Below are 18,034 nucleotides of genomic sequence, written 5' to 3' on the forward strand. Positions count from 1 at the left end.
ATCCCTGGAGGGAAGGCGACGTTCTTTTCGAGAAACACTATTGAGAAAATTTAGAGAACCGGCATTTGAAGCTGACTGCCGAACGAGTCTACTGCCTCCAACATACACCGTGCGCAAGGACCACGAAGATAAGATACGAGAAATTAGGGTGCATAAGTAGGCGTACAGACTGTCTTTTTTCCCTCGCTGTATTTGCGAGTGGAACAGGAAGGAAAACGACAAGTAGCAGTGCAGGATACCCTCCGCCACGCACCGTGACTTGCGGAGTGTGTGTGTGTAGATGCAGACACAGCGGTTTTACGAAGCCTACGAGAAAGACAGGCCGCGGCGCGTACGTCACGAAGGTAGTCCTGCGCTCGCTCACTCACCCAAATCAGCAGACAAACTACGTTTCTACACCTGTTAACTCGTAACTAGGCGTGTCCGTAAAAATGAAAACTGGATCTTCTACTGGATTCCGCTATTATGGTGTAAGCTTATTTGTCCGTCGCTGACATAGAAGACCGCAAACCTTCTTTCCTTCCCGTCTGGGACAGCTGTGCATTGACTAGAGTACACGTAAAGCTTACTGGGGCAGGGTAAATGCTAGCTACAACGAAGTCGATAATTCGATTGTAATATTGGACTTTTAATTTGATATCCCCCCCCAAATGACAAAATTTACAAAAAGAAAAATGCGAATTTCTTTGTCCACCCACACACTCCTGAGAATGGCACATTAACAATTTGCAATTACGCGCCCCTGTCACCGGCAGCTACGTTGATAAATAGTCGGCACCTCGCAAGGGTAACTACCATATCAAGAATATTAGGTAAGTTGTTGGAAGTGGTTAAGCATTGGTGAAAATGTCGCTTCTGAGCACACAAAGAGCTCTAACCGCAGAACTCTGCACGGAACACGAGTAGGTGCAGTGCTGCAATACAGACCGTATGTCTCCCTTCGAAGACGATGGCCGAGACGCCAAGTCCGTAACGCTCGATGGCTGAAGGCGAAGTCCACCCTCTCCGCAATTCTCTCGTCTCCCACACGTACAAAAACAAGTCGGAAGAATACTCAGTTCCGGCCAATGTCGAACGCTCTATCATATCCGAAATCCCTGACTTTTTGATCACCCGGTATTTTCTACCCTTCTTCGGAAGGTTCTAACAATCGCGTTATTTGCGAGTGTCAACAAGATGCGTGCAGCGTATTGCTGTGATCATGTGGTTCATGGTAGCTGCACAAAAAAGGTATGACATCAGCATAACAATATGCATCTTACATCTTATTGTTGACACTCGCAAATAACGCGATTGTCATGATATCCTGAAGGAGGGCACTAAGCACTTGAAACTTGATATCAACCTTAATTTCATTCCTGCAAGTGGCTGCTGATTATTGCACCGTACCGTCGTGTGCGACAGGCGAGTAAGTGCTACTGTAGCGGTACAGTACGACAGCACAGCCGCCTGAGCACCGAGCGAGATGGTACGCGCCTACGCCCCTCCCAGTCGGGGATGAGGGGGTCGCGGCTGCTCGCCAGACGCGAGGGGCTGCCTGGCTGCCTGGCTGCCTGTCAGGAGCAGCGGGCGAGGCGGCGGCCCGGCTGCTGCTCTGTGCGGGCACACTGAGTGAATGCGGACGTGCAACGGGGCGGTTTGAAACCACAGTGACGATAACCAGTACAAGATGCGGCATAGCTAGATGAGAAATAGTGTGCGTGCCAGATAATACCGCTCTTCGAGACAAAACGACGGAACCCACGTTGAATATCACAGCATGATTAGTTTAGCAGATACACGGTGATAAAGACGTATTTCTCATCGAAAAGTTACATAAGTAATAACTTTTATTCCATTCTTTCTGAGGGTATTTTAGTTCTGTCGCCGCAACTACAAGAAAATACGTTTCTTTTTTTCCACCAGAGACGTTTTGCTTTATTAAGATAAAGAATCATCAGTGGTCTCTAATTAAAGGTGTTGATTTGGAGGGAGGGGAGCTAACAGCGAGGTAATCCGTTCCAGAGATTAGGCAAGGGTAGGAAAGGAAGACAGCCGTGCCCTTTCAAAGCAGCCATCCCGGCATTTGTAGGAAGCGATTTAGGGAAATCAAGGAAAACCTAAATCAGGATGGCCGGACGCGGGTCTGAACCGTCATCCTCTCGAATATGAGCGCAGTGTGCTAACCACTGCGCCACCTCGCTCGGTAGCTACACTCCTGGAAATGGAAAAAAGAACACATTGACACCGGTGTGTCACACCCACCATACTTGCTCCGGACACTGCGAGAGGGCTGTACAAGCAATGATCACACGCACGGCACAGCGGACACACCAGGAATCGCGGTGTTGGCCGTCGAATGGCGCTAGCTGCGCAGCATTTGTGCACCGCCGCCGTCAGTGTCAGCCAGTTTGCCGTGGCATACGGAGCTCCATCGCAGTCTTTAACACTGGTAGCATGCCGCGACAGCGTGGACGTGAACCGTATGTGCAGTTGACGGACTTTGAGCGAGGGCGTATAGTGGGCATGCGGGAGGCCGGGTGGACGTACCGCCGAATTGCTCAACACGTGGGGCGTGAGGTCTCCACAGTACATCGATGTTGTCGCCAGTGGTCGGCGGAAGGTGCACGTGCCCGTCGACCTGGGACCGGACCACAGCGACGCACGGATGCACGCCAAGACCGTAGGATCCTACGCAGTGCCGTAGGGGACCGCACCGCCAGTTCCCAGCAAATTAGGGACAGTGTTGCTCCTGGGGTATCGGCGAGGACCATTCGCAACCGTCTCCATGAAGCTGGGCTACGGTCCCGCACACCGTTAGTCCGTCTTCCGCTCACGCTCCAACATCGTGCAGCCCGCCTCCAGTGGTGTCGCGACAGGCGTGAATGGAGGGACGAATGGAGACGTGTCGTCTTCAGCGATGAGAGTCGCTTCTGCCTTGGTGCCAATGATGGTCGTATGCGTGTTTGGCGCCGTGCAGGTGAGCGCCACAATCAGGACTGCATACGACCGAGGCACACAGGGCCAACACCCGGCATCATGGTGTGGGGAGCGATCTCCTACACTGGCCGTACACCACTGGTGATCGTCGAGGGGACACTGAATAGTGCACGGTACATCCAAACCGTCATCGAACCCATCGTTCTACCATTCCTAGACCGGCAAGGGAACTTGCTGTTCCAACAGGACAATGCACGTCCGCATGTATCCCGTGCCACCCAACGTGCTCTAGAAGGTGTAAGTCAACTACCCTGGCCAGCAAGATCTCCGGATCTGTCCCCCATTGAGCATGTTTGGGACTGGATGAAGTGTCGTCTCACGCGGTCTGCACGTCCAGCACGAACGCTGGTCCAACTGAGGCGCCAGGTGGAAATGGCATGGCAAGCCGTTCCACAGGACTACATCCAGCATCTCTACGATCGTCTCCATGGGAGAATAGCAGCCTGCATTGCTGCGAAAGATGGATATACACTGTACTAGTGCCGACATTGTGCATGCTCTGTTGCCTGTGTCTATGTACCTGTGGTTCTGTCAGTGTGATCATGTGATGTATCTGACCCCAGGAATGTGTCAATAAAGTTTCCCCTTCCTGGGACAATGAATTCACGGTGTTCTTATTTCAATTTCCAGGAGTGTAGTTTCATCCTTAAGTTTTGCACGCCAGTGTATATCGAGATTGATTATAATCAAAGTTTCAAAACACTTTAACAAAAAGTACCACCAGTCCGAATAATTTCGAATTCGAACGGAATATTATTGCCCAGGGGAAACGTTGTGGGAAGAAAAAAATTAACGAAAATTTTCCTAATACATGGGCTGTAAACGTGATAACGTAAATGGAGTCGGCTAGAAATGACACAAGAATCCCAATATGGCGGCTATGGTGTGAGGTCCACATTGAACAAACAGTACTGTGCAGTGTGCATGACCGCACAAGTTTGGCATTCAACAGCTGTGCCACTGGAAATTGGGTTACATCCACCACTACAATTTCGTACCACTTCGGATGGGAAAAATCGGTTTTTAGTTGTCCCGAGGCCAAAACGCCATAAAAAGCAACAATGAAATCTTTTTTCATTTGTACCGAGGCAAAAAACCCGCATAAAAGCAATAATGAAATCGTTCTTTAGCTGTCGTGAGACTAACGCAAGGCACAGTTTTCTGGCGCAAGTTGAAATCGCGAAACTGCGTGTCCCCACAACAGATCGGAATGTCTCAAGTGTGACGTTCAGAACGCGTTGCGCAATGGGTGCCGTCAATCCAGCTAAGTTCGTAGTCGGCGCACTGAACACCACATCTTTCAGACAATCACACAGCCAGAAGTCACACGTAAGATGGGGTAATTTGGATGGCCAGCCTGCAGCGACATGACAGCTGATAATTCTAGCCTTTCCAAAATGTCTCTGCAGCAGAGTCTTCACTGGTTGTGCAATGTGCATAGGAACGCCATCTTGCATTAAAAAGATCTTACCCAGGATCGATAGCGTTGAAGGATTGGAATGAGTTGGCGCGCAAAAGACTCTCACAGGATTTACCGGTGACAAGTAACAGGACATGCAGGGTTCATCTCCTCGAATAAATACGGCCCTACGATAAGCGACGCCGTCAAGCTGCAGCACACAGTCATCTTTATACAACAAAGTGGTATTAGTAGATGTGCGTGTGGATTTTCCACTGCCCATTGCTGTGGCTGCACACTTTGGGCATCGGAGCGCCTACTGCATCGGCATCCCACTTTACGTCCAACCATCACGGGATGCCTGCATCACAGGGTGTATATTCACCAGGAAAACCTATGTCGTCTGTGTTGTCAAAACAAAAGCTTACCGGCGGCAACAACACAACACACCACACAACCAAATCTCCACCAACGGCCGCCAGTAACCGCTATCCGTTCGTGGAGCCTGCAGAACAGCTTCACCAGAGGTCACAGCTAGCCTAGGAACTACTTTGCTACGCCAGGCACGTGATTGCAAATAGTTCCGGCCGATACATCCACCGATGGGCTTCATAAGACGGCGCACTGCCGGCTAAAGGTAGTTCGACGCACCACTCGAAAGGATATAGAGCTGCGGGCCGGGCAGCTATGGCCAGACGCCTCTTCTAGCTGGCCCATCTCTTGGTACAGTCGACGAACCTCTGGACGTTGTAGAACTTTGTGTGTTCGTTCCACGTGAAGAGTCGGGTCTTTCAAAATGGTTCAAATGGCTCTATGGGAATTAACTTCTGTGGTTATCAGTCCCCTAGAACTTAGAACTACTTAAACCTAACGAACCTAAGGACATCACACGTCCATACCCGAGGCAGGATTCGAAACTGCGACCGTAGCGGTTGTGCGGTTCCAGACTGTAGCGCCTAGAACCGCTCGGCCACTCCGGCCGGCTCGGGTCTTTCATACTTCAAAATGGCTCTGAGCACTATGGGACTTAACATCTATGGTCATAAGTCCCCTAGAACTTAGAACTACTTAAATCTAACTAACCTAAGGACAGCACACAACACCCAGCCATCACGAGGCAGAGAAAATCCCTGACCCCGCCGGGAATCGAACCCGGGAACCCGGGCGTGGGAAGCGAGAACGCTACCGCACGACCACGAGATGCGGGCGGTCTTTCATACTATTATTTGTTATTTTTTTATTTGTGTCGATCCACAGTTGGGGTCGATTTGGTTGTTCTTTTGGATATTGTATTATTGTTTCGTTTTGGTGAGTCCAATAACTTGTTTCTGGGCTTGTTTTTTTCGGATTTCTATTCTGATGGCCCAGGTGCTTCAACCATATTCTGCAATTCTGTGTGTTGATGTGTCCTCGATAATGGAAATGGGACTTCGTCTGCCCACAGAGTGTTCCATGGCCATTCGTTATCCACTTCCAAGCGAACAGGAAAGTCCAGAGCGAACGTTTATCTTGTTAACATGTCAGCAGGAAGCAAATCTTGAACGAGGGTGATTTTGTACGGATAGCAACGCACGATGTTTGGTAGGATTTTACGCACTGTACTCAGAGGCACGTCCAACAGCTTGGTTCTTTGTGTCACGTTGCACTTCAGAAAATCCTGTCTCTTTGAATTCTGTAATCATTTTCTCCAGATCCTTAGCAGATATCGGACCAATGCCTTTTTTTTTTTTTCGTACCCCTGTGTGACCGGAACTTCTGCAAGACTACTGGCGCACGGTCACCGTTATTGTAAAACAGCTTTAACCAGCAGCACGTGGCCCTTTGTGGGGACAGACATGTTGGGCGTCTCGGACGCAAACCGAGCAACAACCGTGTTTGTGTCAAATCTATTTGTCAAATTTTGCTTGTTTTTGTTCCATGACCTCTCCTCCGGCGTCAGTAATGTGCTGTTCAAATTTGACGTAATCCTAAGCAGTGGTTCATTTTTGACAGAGTTTGAAACTCGAGCTTTAATTATAGTCATCCTCTTTTACACACACACACACTCACACACACACACACACACACACACACACACACACACACAATATATATATATATATATATATATATATATATATATATATATATATATATATATACACGTGATATTTTAATACGTACACACGGCAATGTTTTGGTTTCATTTCCCCTGTGTGGAACAGTCTTCGCACAAACTCATCACATAATTTACTAACTGATGTCTTCTGCACAGTCTTGACTGCAGCACCACGTGCAAGACGTCTTTCAGTATACGCTTCCACACTTGAACACCTGAGCTGCTTACCAGTGGAAAATAAGCATTAATGTGTCGCTCTAGTCATATCTACTTGGAGGTGCTAACCAACGTAAAAACATACCACACCTAATAGCTATAATTATTAGTCTTCAGATGAAGTAAATACTGATGTAATGCTGTTCAGTATGCCGTCCTCCGTCAGCAATAGAAATATCTGCAGTTACACCTCTTACACCCTGTTTGTAAATATATATATAAGGTGTACATGAATTCCGGGAATACTTTCAATTATTTATAGCACAAGAACAAAACATTGTACAGATATCACACATATGTCATTTTGAAGAGAAACCCTGAAAGTTTTTTTTCTTGTATACCACCACAGTGTAGTTTAGTACTTTGCCGATAGTCAGCGCTAGTTGCAAACATGGCGAGTTCAGGTGCGGAGCGAGCTTTTTGTGTGTTGGAGTTCGGCAAAAATAAGTGTGCGATAGCTGTTCAACGGATGTTTACAACCAAGTACGGTAAGAAGCCACCAACAAGGAAGGCCATTTACCGCTGGCACAACAAATTCGTTACGACGGGTTGCTTGTGCCCGGCAAAGATAAGCGGACGTGCCAGTGAGACTGAAGTGAATGTGGAGCGCGTGCGAGAGACATTCATAAAGAGTCCAAAGAAATCGGTGCGTCGTGCATCCCGTGAGCTCGACGTGGTTCCAATGACACTGTGGAAAGTCCTGCGACAGAAGCTGTACATGAAACCATTCAGATTGGAGCTAGTGCAGGAGCTCAATGAAGACGACAAAGACAAGTGTTTTGTTGAGTTTTGTTCGCAGTTGCAACAATTGAATGAGGATGAGGATGGAATTGTTGATCGCTTAATTTTTAGCGACGTAGCCACTTTTCACACTAATGGGAAAGTGAACAGGCATAATCGTCGAATCTGGGGTACAAAGCATCCACACAAATGCATTGAATTTGAGCGTGATTTCCCAACGGTAAATGGTTTTTGTGCTTTCTCACGTCGAAAACAATACGGGCCCTTCCTCTTCGCCGAGAGCAGTGTCACTGGATGTTCCTACTTGGACATTTTTCAGCAATGGCTGATGCCTCAAATGCAATCGGACTCTCCGTTCATCTTTCAGCAGGATGGGACTCCAACCCATTTTCATCGTCAAGTTCGTGGGTACCTGAAAACGGAGCTGCCGCATCGATGGATCGGCCGTGCTACAGAAGGGGACAGCTGTTTCATGAAATGGCCTCCCGATCACCAGATCTCACCCCGTGTGACTTTTTTCTGTGGGGACACATTAAAGATCTGGTGTGCGTCCCACCTCTACCACGTGATGTAGCAGAGCTCCGGGAGAGAATACGGGAACTGACTGCCATGCTGGGACAGGTATGGCGAGAATTCGATTACCCTATTGACGTCTGCCGGGTCACTCATAGTTCGCATATCGAATGTTTGTAAAAAAAGCTTTCAGTGTTTCTCTTCAAAATGCAGTATGTGTGACATCTGTACAATGTTTAGTTCTTATGCAATAAATAATCAAAATGTTTTAGCCGAACGTTGTAGGTGGCGAAATGGGTCACCCATTACTACTGATCGCCGTGACCTTGAACGTGAATTTCAAGGTGATTTGGAGGTTAAAGTGACTTTTTAAGATGGTGAAACCTAATAAGATATGGAAAGAGGGCTAATTTTAAGTATGAAATGACACATTATTCCATTATTTAAGCTAATCGCGGTCAAATAAGAAAATACGTTTTCAGTTCCAGTAAGGATTAACTCTCGGATTGAGGAGGGGTGTAGTAAAATACAATGTTAGATACTACATGGAAGGGGCATAAGGGGTCACGTATCATTACCAATAACTATAATGTTTAATATCGGTGGACATTCGAAGGTTGAGATTTGTTTCATGAAAACCTCTGTTTGCGACGCCGGGTTTGGAAAGAGCGAGAAGAGATTGGAACTTTAAGTTTTAATTAACTTATTTATTAGCAAAAAAATTACATGACAACATATAAATGTTATTTGGAGATTTGTAAGACAGAACAAGGATAATTAAAACGTAGGTAATTGGTTTAAAAGTCGTTGAGTGAGTCCCATCGATCTCATTCTTCGGGATGTGCGTTCCAATTCGTATCCAACATTGTGTTTTGTTGTATCCGTCCTCTGTTCCTAATTAATTCCCACAACTGAAAACGTATTTGCTTAGTTGACCTTCATTGGCCCTTCCCATGACCTTGAATAACATACCATTTTATACGCTAAATTTGCCGCTCTTTTGAAATATTAAATCAACCACTAGGATTCCCATTAAAAAAATCACTTTAACCTCCGAATCACCTTGAAAAATGACGTTCAAGGTCACAGCCATCAGTAGGTTTGTGTGACCCTCTTTGTTTTCTGCAATATTTACCTAAAACAGTTTTCTGTATCTCATCTCTGTCCCGAGTTAGCCCCCATTACGAATTGAAATGGTCCACCATTTTATATATATATATATATATATATATATATATATATATATATATATATATATATATATATATATATATGGTGGTCGTGACCGGGCCAAATATCTCACGAAATAAGCGTCAAACGAAGAAATTACAAAGTACGAAACTTGTCTAACTTCAAGGGGGAAACCAGATGGCACTATGGTTGGCTCGCTAGATGGCGCTGACATAGATCAAACGAATATCAACTGGGTTTTTTGGAAATAGGAACCACCACTTTTTATTACATATTCGTATAGTACATAAAGAAATATAAATGTTTTAGTTAGACCACCTTTTTTTTCTTTGTGATGGCGCTGTAATAGTCACAAACATATGGCTCACAATTTTCTACGAACAGTTGGTAACAGGTAGGTTTTTTAAATTAAAATACAGAACGTAGGTCTGTTTGAACATTTTATTTCGGTTGTTCCAATGTGATACATGTACCTTTGTGAACTTATCACTTCTGAGAACGCATGCTGTTACAGCGTGATTATCTGTAAATACCAAATTAATGCAATAAATGCTCAAAATGATGTCCCTCTACCTCAATGCATTTGGCAATACGTGTAACGACATTACTCTCAACAGCGAGTAGTTCGTCTTCCGTAATGTTCGCACATGCATTGACAATGCGCTGATGCATGTTGTTAGGCGTTGTCGGTGGATCACGATAGCAAATATCCTTCAACTTTCCCCACAGAAAGAAATCCGGGGATGTCACATCCGGTGAACGTGCGGGCCATGGTATGGTGCTTCGACGACCAATCTACCTGTAATGAAATATGCTATTCAATACCGCTTCAACCGCTCGCGATCAATGTGCCGGACATCCATCATGTTGGAAGTACATCGCCATTCTGTCATGCAGTGAAACATCTTGTAGTAACATCGGTAGAACATTACGTAGAAAATCAGCATACATTGCAACATTTAGATTGCCATCGATATAATGGGGGCCAGTTATCCTTCCTCCCATAATGCCGCACCATGCATTAACCCGTCAAGGTCGCTAGTGTTCCACTTGTCGCACCCATCGTCGATTTTCCCTTGCCCAATAGTGCATATTATGCCGGTTTTTTAATTAATGTCGGTGAGTGACGCTTCGTCGCTAAATAGAACGCTTGCAAAAATGTGTCATCGACCCGTAATTTCTCTTGAGCCCAGTGGCAGAACTGTACACGACGTTCGAAGTCGTCGCCATGCAATTCCTGGTGCATAGAAATTTGGTACGGGTGCAATCAACGTTGATGTAGCATTCTCGACACCGACGTTTTCGAGATTCCCGATTCTCGCGCAATTTGTCTGCTACTGACGTGCGGATTAGCCGCAACAGCAGCTAAAACACCTACTTGGGCATCATCATTTGTTGCAGGTCGTGGTTGACGTTTCACATGTGGCTGAACACTTTCTGGTTCCTTAAATACCGCAACTATCCGGCGAACAGTCCGGACACTTGGATGATGTCGTCCAGGATACCGAGCAGCATACATAGCACACGCCCGTTGGGCATTTTGATCACAATAGCCATACATCAACACGATATCGACGTTTTCTGCAACTGGTAAACGGTCCATTTTAACACGGGTAATGTATCACGAAGCAAATACCGACTGCACTGGCGGAATGTTACGTGATACCACGTACTTATACGTTTGTGACTATTACAGCGCCACCTATCACAAAGCGAAAAAAGTGGTCCAATTAAAACATTTATATTTCTTTAGGTACTAAACGAATATGTAATAAAAAAATGAGGGTCCCTATTTTTAAAAAAATCGGAGTTGATATCCGTTTGACCTATGGCAGCGCCATTTAGCAGGACAACCATAGCGCCATCTGGTTTCCCCCTTCAAGCTAGACACGTTTCGCTCTTTGTAGTTTTTTCGTTTGACGCTTATTTCGTGAGATTTGGCGCGGTCACTAACAATGGGCATATATATGCGCGCCAGTGTTTACTGTTAATCAGTCGTACGTCAGTTGGTAAGGAACAGCTGTCGTGCCCGACACTCGTGTATGTAGTGGCAACGCTGCGAGACGTCGGTCACACTTGCGATCTCGTGTAGACGCTCAGCTTTTTGCGCTGACAGAGTTCACTCGCTGTACCCGATAAGAGACTCGAGACGAGTTCGGAGATGACGTCGCAGGACCCACTGGAGAGTGTAAAGCGACAATACAGGACTCGTCTGTTGTCTGCGCTATTAGAAACACTGTCATTGAAGCAGAACGTCGTGACAAGTGCAGACGTGGTGTGTCAGATGACGTGAGGTGGTGAGGCGCAGCGGCTGTGGCCGGCGTCACCACCGCGGCAGAGAGAGCCAGGGCGGGGCGAGGTGCGAAATCCCCTCCTGCCCTCTGCCCTCTGCTCACGCGCCGTGATCGGCCTGGGCCGTGAGTCACGGCGCGGCGGGCCGTGGGAGGCGCCGGCTGCGGCTGCCAGCCCGGGGCGGCCCACGCCGTTAATTCGCAACACGCGACGCAGCCGCCACCCGACTGCTCTGGATCTGCCTCGCCGCGCCACTCAAGTGTCTCCATCTCTGCGTAACTGCTGCAACCAGCGCACGTTTGAAAGTCCTCATTTCTACTCATCGCACTACCCCTATGGCGGGTTGTTACATTGGACTCATAGACAGCTTTCTGCAGGACAGGAAACTGTATGTCCGAGTCGACAATAAAAACTCCGAAATGAAACTGATCTCCGCAGGAATTCCGCAGGGCTCAGTCATTTCGCCTCTGCTTTTCAATTTATATACAGTGTTACAAAAAGGTACGGCCAAACTTTCAGGAAACATTCCTCGACACACAAAGACAGAAAATATGTTATGTGGACATGTGTCCGGAAAGGCTTACTTTTCCATGTTAGAGCTCATTTTATTACTTCTCTTCAATATTATTAATCATGGAATGGAAACACACAGCAACAGAACGTACCAGCGTGACTTCAAACACTTTGTTACAGGAAATGTTCAAAATGTCCTCCGTTAGCGAGGATACATGCATCCACCCTCCGTCGCATGGAATCCCTGATGCGCTGATGCAGCCCTGAAGAATCGCGTATTGTATCACAGCCGTCCACAATACGAGCACGAACAGTCTCTACATTTGGTACCGGGGTTGTGTAGACAAGAGCTTTCAAATGCCCCCCATAAATGAAAGTCAAGATGGTTGAGGTCAGGAGAGCGTGGAGGCCATGGAATTGGTCAGCCTCTACCAATCCATCGGTCACCGAATCTGTTGTTGAGAAGCGTACGAACACTTCGACTGAAATGTGCAGGAGCTCCATCGTGCATGAACCACATGTTGTGTCGTACTTGTAAAGGCACATGTTCCAGGAGCACAGGTAGAGTATCCCGTATGAAATCATGATAACGTGCTCCATTGAGCGTAGGTGGAAGAACGTGGGGCCCTATCAAGACATCACCAACTATGCCTGCCCAAACGTTCACAGAAAATCTGTTTGATGACGTGATTGCACAATTGCGTGCGGATTCTCGTCAGCCCACACATGTTGACTGTGAAAATTTACAATTTGATCACGTTGGAATGAAGCCTCATCTGTAAAGAGAACATTTGCACTGAAATGAGGATTGACACATTGTTGGATGAACCATTCGCAGAAGTGTACCCGTGGAGGCCAATCAGCTGCTGATAGTGCCTGCCTGGTCCTAGGACCTCTCATGTCCTCCCCTGCCCCCCCCCCCCCTCCTCCCAGCCATTATTTGGCTGCAAAGTCCCTGATTTTCCTGTGGATCATTACTGAAATAGCCAGTTCCATTTCTAGGTATAGGGAATGAAAAGTATTAATTTAAAAAATTGAAGCCTTGTCCTCCCTCTATGACTTCTACACCATTTCCGTCCACTATCAAACGAACCATTCCTTGATGGCTTAGAATGTGTCCTTTCAAGCAATACATTCTTTTGCTCAAGTTGTTCCATAAGGCGCTTTACTACCTAATTTGACAGAGTACCTTTGTGTTAGGTACTCATTCTACCCATCTAATCTTCGGTTCTCTTACTGTCTAACTTCCATACAAGGCTACACTCTAGACAAATACTTCCATAAAAGACATCCTAACACTTAAATCTACGTTCGAACACGGTTGGTCAAGTACCACATCGTCACGATGGAGAAATAACAATCCTCATCTTTGAAATTGTAATACTTCTAACAGTGTCCGATCACAAGCGTTTACTTTGTCCGATAATTAGTTTCAGTCAGTAACGGTCATTTTCAAAACATTGTGTGTCAATAGAATTGTACAAAAAGTGTGAAATTTCTGCCAAGACTGTCAGTGTCAGTGTATAATATATGTGATAAACTAATGTACACATACAGCAACGCTCCAACGAACTCGCTAAGGCAAGCCTGTACTGCGACGCTCAAGTCCGAGCTAGCTGGTTCGAATCCCGGTGCTGCAAGAAATGTTTAGCACCGGTATTCGCTCTGGATGTCCTGGATTAAATCTTATAAGGAGTGTGTCAGAACTCCACACTAAATTGAAAACAATACAGCGAACTTAACGCTATTCTTTGCATTGTGTAAAATTGAAAGTAAATAAGCACTCAGCTATCGATATTAAAAATCTGAGGGCAAAACATGGGAGTGCGATTCTAAGCATTGTTGTAAGTAGTAGTAGTAGTGTCGGTCGAGAGCTCGGAGACAGAAGACGTGTCACGCTGCCATCACGTAGGTGACGGCAGATCTTATCAAACTCAAGACCTGAGTTCATTCATATAGCCAGGAGAGATTGAGATGGCTTAACTACGCTTGAAGATGGAATTCAAGGTAAAATTCGCAAGCTTAGCGCAAAAGTAAATGCAGGGTTAGGCTCGTGATTGTTAGCCCGAGTTTGCAGTAATCCCATGTTTTGCTTGTCAATTAAAGAAGCCTCCTTATCTTCCAAATAATAATAATTATTATTCTCCACATCTAAATAATATGCTGTGGTTACTGAATGTTAATGCAACTTTGAAATTGAAATAATTTGTTAATCTGACACTCAGCCATTATTGATACCTATGTCATTGTAATTGTCATTGACTATTATTGATTATGGGTTATGATGATCCTGAAGTTTTAAGTAGATTGAATTTACGAAACCCCTTCTCAGAAGCTATTTAGTAGTTAGCAGGACCAAAGCAAACTCCTTTTTATTAAATTCATTCTTACTAACAATAAGCTTTAGCCTCTGCTGCTGTAAACCACTTGGAAAAAGGCTGTCATCTTAAGATGTGAGTGCCAGAACAAAGACACTGAGGCACCACAACATGTCACGTGCAAATTCCGTTGCACAAGCCAGATTCTGTATCACTTGTAAATTCTTATTGAAATACGCAGTCAGATAGCTTATCCAAATGCTACTCCAAGTTTTTCATGTAATAATCTGTTGAGGGCTTAAAGGACAGTGAAACTGACACCCATACAACACGTAAACAGTGTTATGCAGGTTAGATTTCGATTACTGATCGGTCAGGTTGCTTATCGAGTTCATTTTCACAGATGAACATGGGCTTTATTTATTGTAGGTACGTTACTATTGCTCACGGGCCTGTCTGCAAGGCATAGTTACTGTCCAACTGAGCATACGAATGAAATTCGCAGGTTTCACGCTGTGGTATCGGAATGTTTCCTGTTTACTGTCTCTGACAGCTGCCCGATGAAACTGCGCTGCAGCGTCACGCGTTCATCCATCGGCCCCCAAAGTTTACAATTTTGCATTTTCCGGCGATACCTGTATGAATATCAGTTTGTGACCAATTTACTTTTTTATCTTAGTGTGTACATAGATAGGTACATCCACTTTCATGAGATACACATACTATTTCTACTATACTATATACCCATTTACCAATATACTACACCTAGCGAGGTGGCGCAGTGGTTAGCACACTGGACTCGCATTCGGGAGGACGACGGTTCAATCCCGCGTCCGGCCATCCTGATTTAGGTTTTCCGTGATTTCCCTAAATCCCTCCAGGCAAATGCTGGAATGGTTCCTTTGAAATGGCACGGCCGACACCCTTCCCCATCCATCCTTAATCTGATGAGGTTACACTCGTCTGGTGTGAGACGTTCCCGGGGGGGTCCTCCGCGGGCCGAACCGCACAATAACCCTGGGTTCGGTGTGGGGCGGCGGAGGGGTGAAGCGGACTGCGGTAGTCGTCGTGGGGTTGTGGACCTCTGCGGCTGCGGCGGGGACGGAGCTTCTCCGTCGTTTCTAGGTCCCCGGGTAACATACAATACAATACAATACCCTCAATACGAAACTGACACAACTCAAAAATCTTCACTTTTGAATTTTTAATGTGACAATGTTGAAGAAACGATACTTGGTCAGATATCAAAATTCTGTTTCTGTAATTTTATGATTTTATCGTTAGACGGCAGTTGTGTCACTTTAATTGTTTGGAATGGGAACATTCTCAGAACAGAAAGAGTGTTGCATTCTTAATTGAATAGTGAATTTCACAGCGAACGGACCGTTGTTAAGAGGAGGTAGGACGTCAAACGGGCCGACTTGGAGCAGGAGAGGCATCACAGGACATTTTAATTTCCAGTGTCTATACTTTTACAAATAAATTCATAAAACTTTGTCAGCATCACCAGGAAGGATTCAGAATTCGCACTCAGCAGTGGAAGTTCGAAAACATAACAAAATATTTTTTTTCATGTGAAATTTCATCATTTTTTCACTTACTACTGGCTGCATTTGTTGATATAGGTACACTTTTCTTCATAAGTTACAGTGATGAATTTTGCTCAGCATACATACCATACTTATAAGTGTATGAAACTCTAGAATTTATTTAATTCATGAAAAAAACGAATGATCTGTTGTATTTTAAACTTCATGTTTAGAAAAAACACAAATTTTGTAGTTAATTACCTCAATTTTTACCACAGTTTTTGATATTTTTGGAAAAGTCTAGAGTTTCATACACCTTTAAGTATGGTTTGTATGCTGTGCAAAATTCATCGAACCATCTCTCTTACTTACGAAGAAAAGTGTACCTATAGCAACAAATGCTGCCATCAGTAAGTGAAAAAATGATGAAATTTTACATGTAACAAAAATTACTTCGTTATGTTTTCGAACTTCCACTGCTATGAATGTGAATTCTGAATCCTTCCTGGTCATGCTGATAAAGTTTTATGAATTTATTTGTAAAAGTATAGACAGTGGAAATTAAAATGTCCTGTGGTGTCTTTCCTGCTCCAAGTCTGCCCGTTTGACGTCCTACACCCCTTAAGAAGTTCAAAATTGTGCTATTTTGAGTTGTTTCGTTCTTTTGGACTAAAGTCACGAAAAACAATGTGCTAGTTTTATTTGTGCCCGTTTGGTTGATGACAGTAATCGTAGAGCGGTTTAATAATATGGATTTACCAATGTGGGATAATCATTTCAGGGAATTTATATTTACTTCAGTTTTAAATAACAGACTGAAATGTCCCATTTCTGTGCTTTGGCCATAAGAAGTTCCTAATTTTCTAATTTAACCATTATTAGCTCACGAAGTAGACACTATACTTTCGATTAGAGCAATCAGTAAACGGAATTTAACCGGTGGAAACGTTAAGCCCGGACTGACGAACATAGGTGTATTTGTTGCAGATACGTAAGATATTGTGTTATGTTATGTTAACCAGGGACCTAGAAACAATGGAGAGGCTCCGTCCCCGCCGCAGCCGCAGTGGTCCGCAACCCCACGACGACTACCGCAGTCCACTTCACCCCTCCGCCCCCCCCCACACCGAACCCAGGGTTATTGTGTGGTTCTGCCCCCGGTGGACCCCCCAGGGAACGTCTCACAAAATGGTGGTGTACGCGTGCGTGGAGAACTTGTTTGCGCAGCAATGGCCGACATAGTGCAGCTGAGGCGGAATAAGGGGAACCAGCCCGCATTCGCCGAGGCACATGGAAAACCGCCTAAAAACCATCCACAGACTGGCCGGTTCACCGGACCTCGACACAAATCCGCCGGGCGGATTCGTGCTGGGGACCAGGCGCTCCGCGACTGCTACGGTCGAAGGTTCGAATCCTGACTCGGGCATGGATGTGTGTGATGTCCTTAGGTTAGTTAGGTTTAACTCGTTCTAAGTTCTAGGGGACTGATGACCACAGCTGTTAAGTCCTTTAGTGCTCAGAGCCATTTTTTGAACCAGGCGCTCCTTCCCTCCCGGAAAGCCGTGCGTTAGACCGCACGGCCATACGTTAGATATTCGTTGCATATACGTTACAATCTCAGATTTCTCGGGAGTTTCTCGTGGAGTGACTACATGTGACGCTGTTGACGATGATCCGTCTGTCCGGTGGAAACGTTAAGCCCTTCGGCAACCTCGGTACTGTTCGAAAGGAGACGGCTGTGTTGGAATCTCCCAGGTTTTCTCGCCGTGACTGCTTAGTGATGTACTTCCTGGTGTTCCGCCGAGTTGTTTCCATTTGGCGCACAATAATGTCGATGACCGACCTAGCCCGCCTCTTCAGGTGTTGCGAGTTTTGCGATTGCGTCTGTTCGCAGCCTGGACTCCAGCCAGAGAACGTGAACTCTTGTTGCTCTCTCGCCGCTCTCTACACCTGATCGTGAGTTCGACTCCCGACGCCAATTTATGCTCTTTTGATTTTCAGACCTGGCCCTGATTCTCTGTAAAGCGCCAGTCCTCCAACTCTGGTGGATACGGATGCCCGACGGTATGTCAATGAACTGAGTGCCCTCCGATAAGCGTTATTTAAACTGAAACCGCCATCCCTGTTTACTATATTTTCTGACATCTTTACTTCGATAGACTCTTTAATTATGCCGTTCCAGATATTGGGCGACTGCACCGTGATGCTGGTGTCACATCGTACTTCGTTTCGTGATTCTATTCGA

The sequence above is a fragment of the Schistocerca americana genome, chromosome 1, assembly GCF_021461395.2.
Source record: "Schistocerca americana isolate TAMUIC-IGC-003095 chromosome 1, iqSchAmer2.1, whole genome shotgun sequence".
NCBI classification, from domain to species: domain Eukaryota; kingdom Metazoa; phylum Arthropoda; class Insecta; order Orthoptera; family Acrididae; genus Schistocerca; species Schistocerca americana.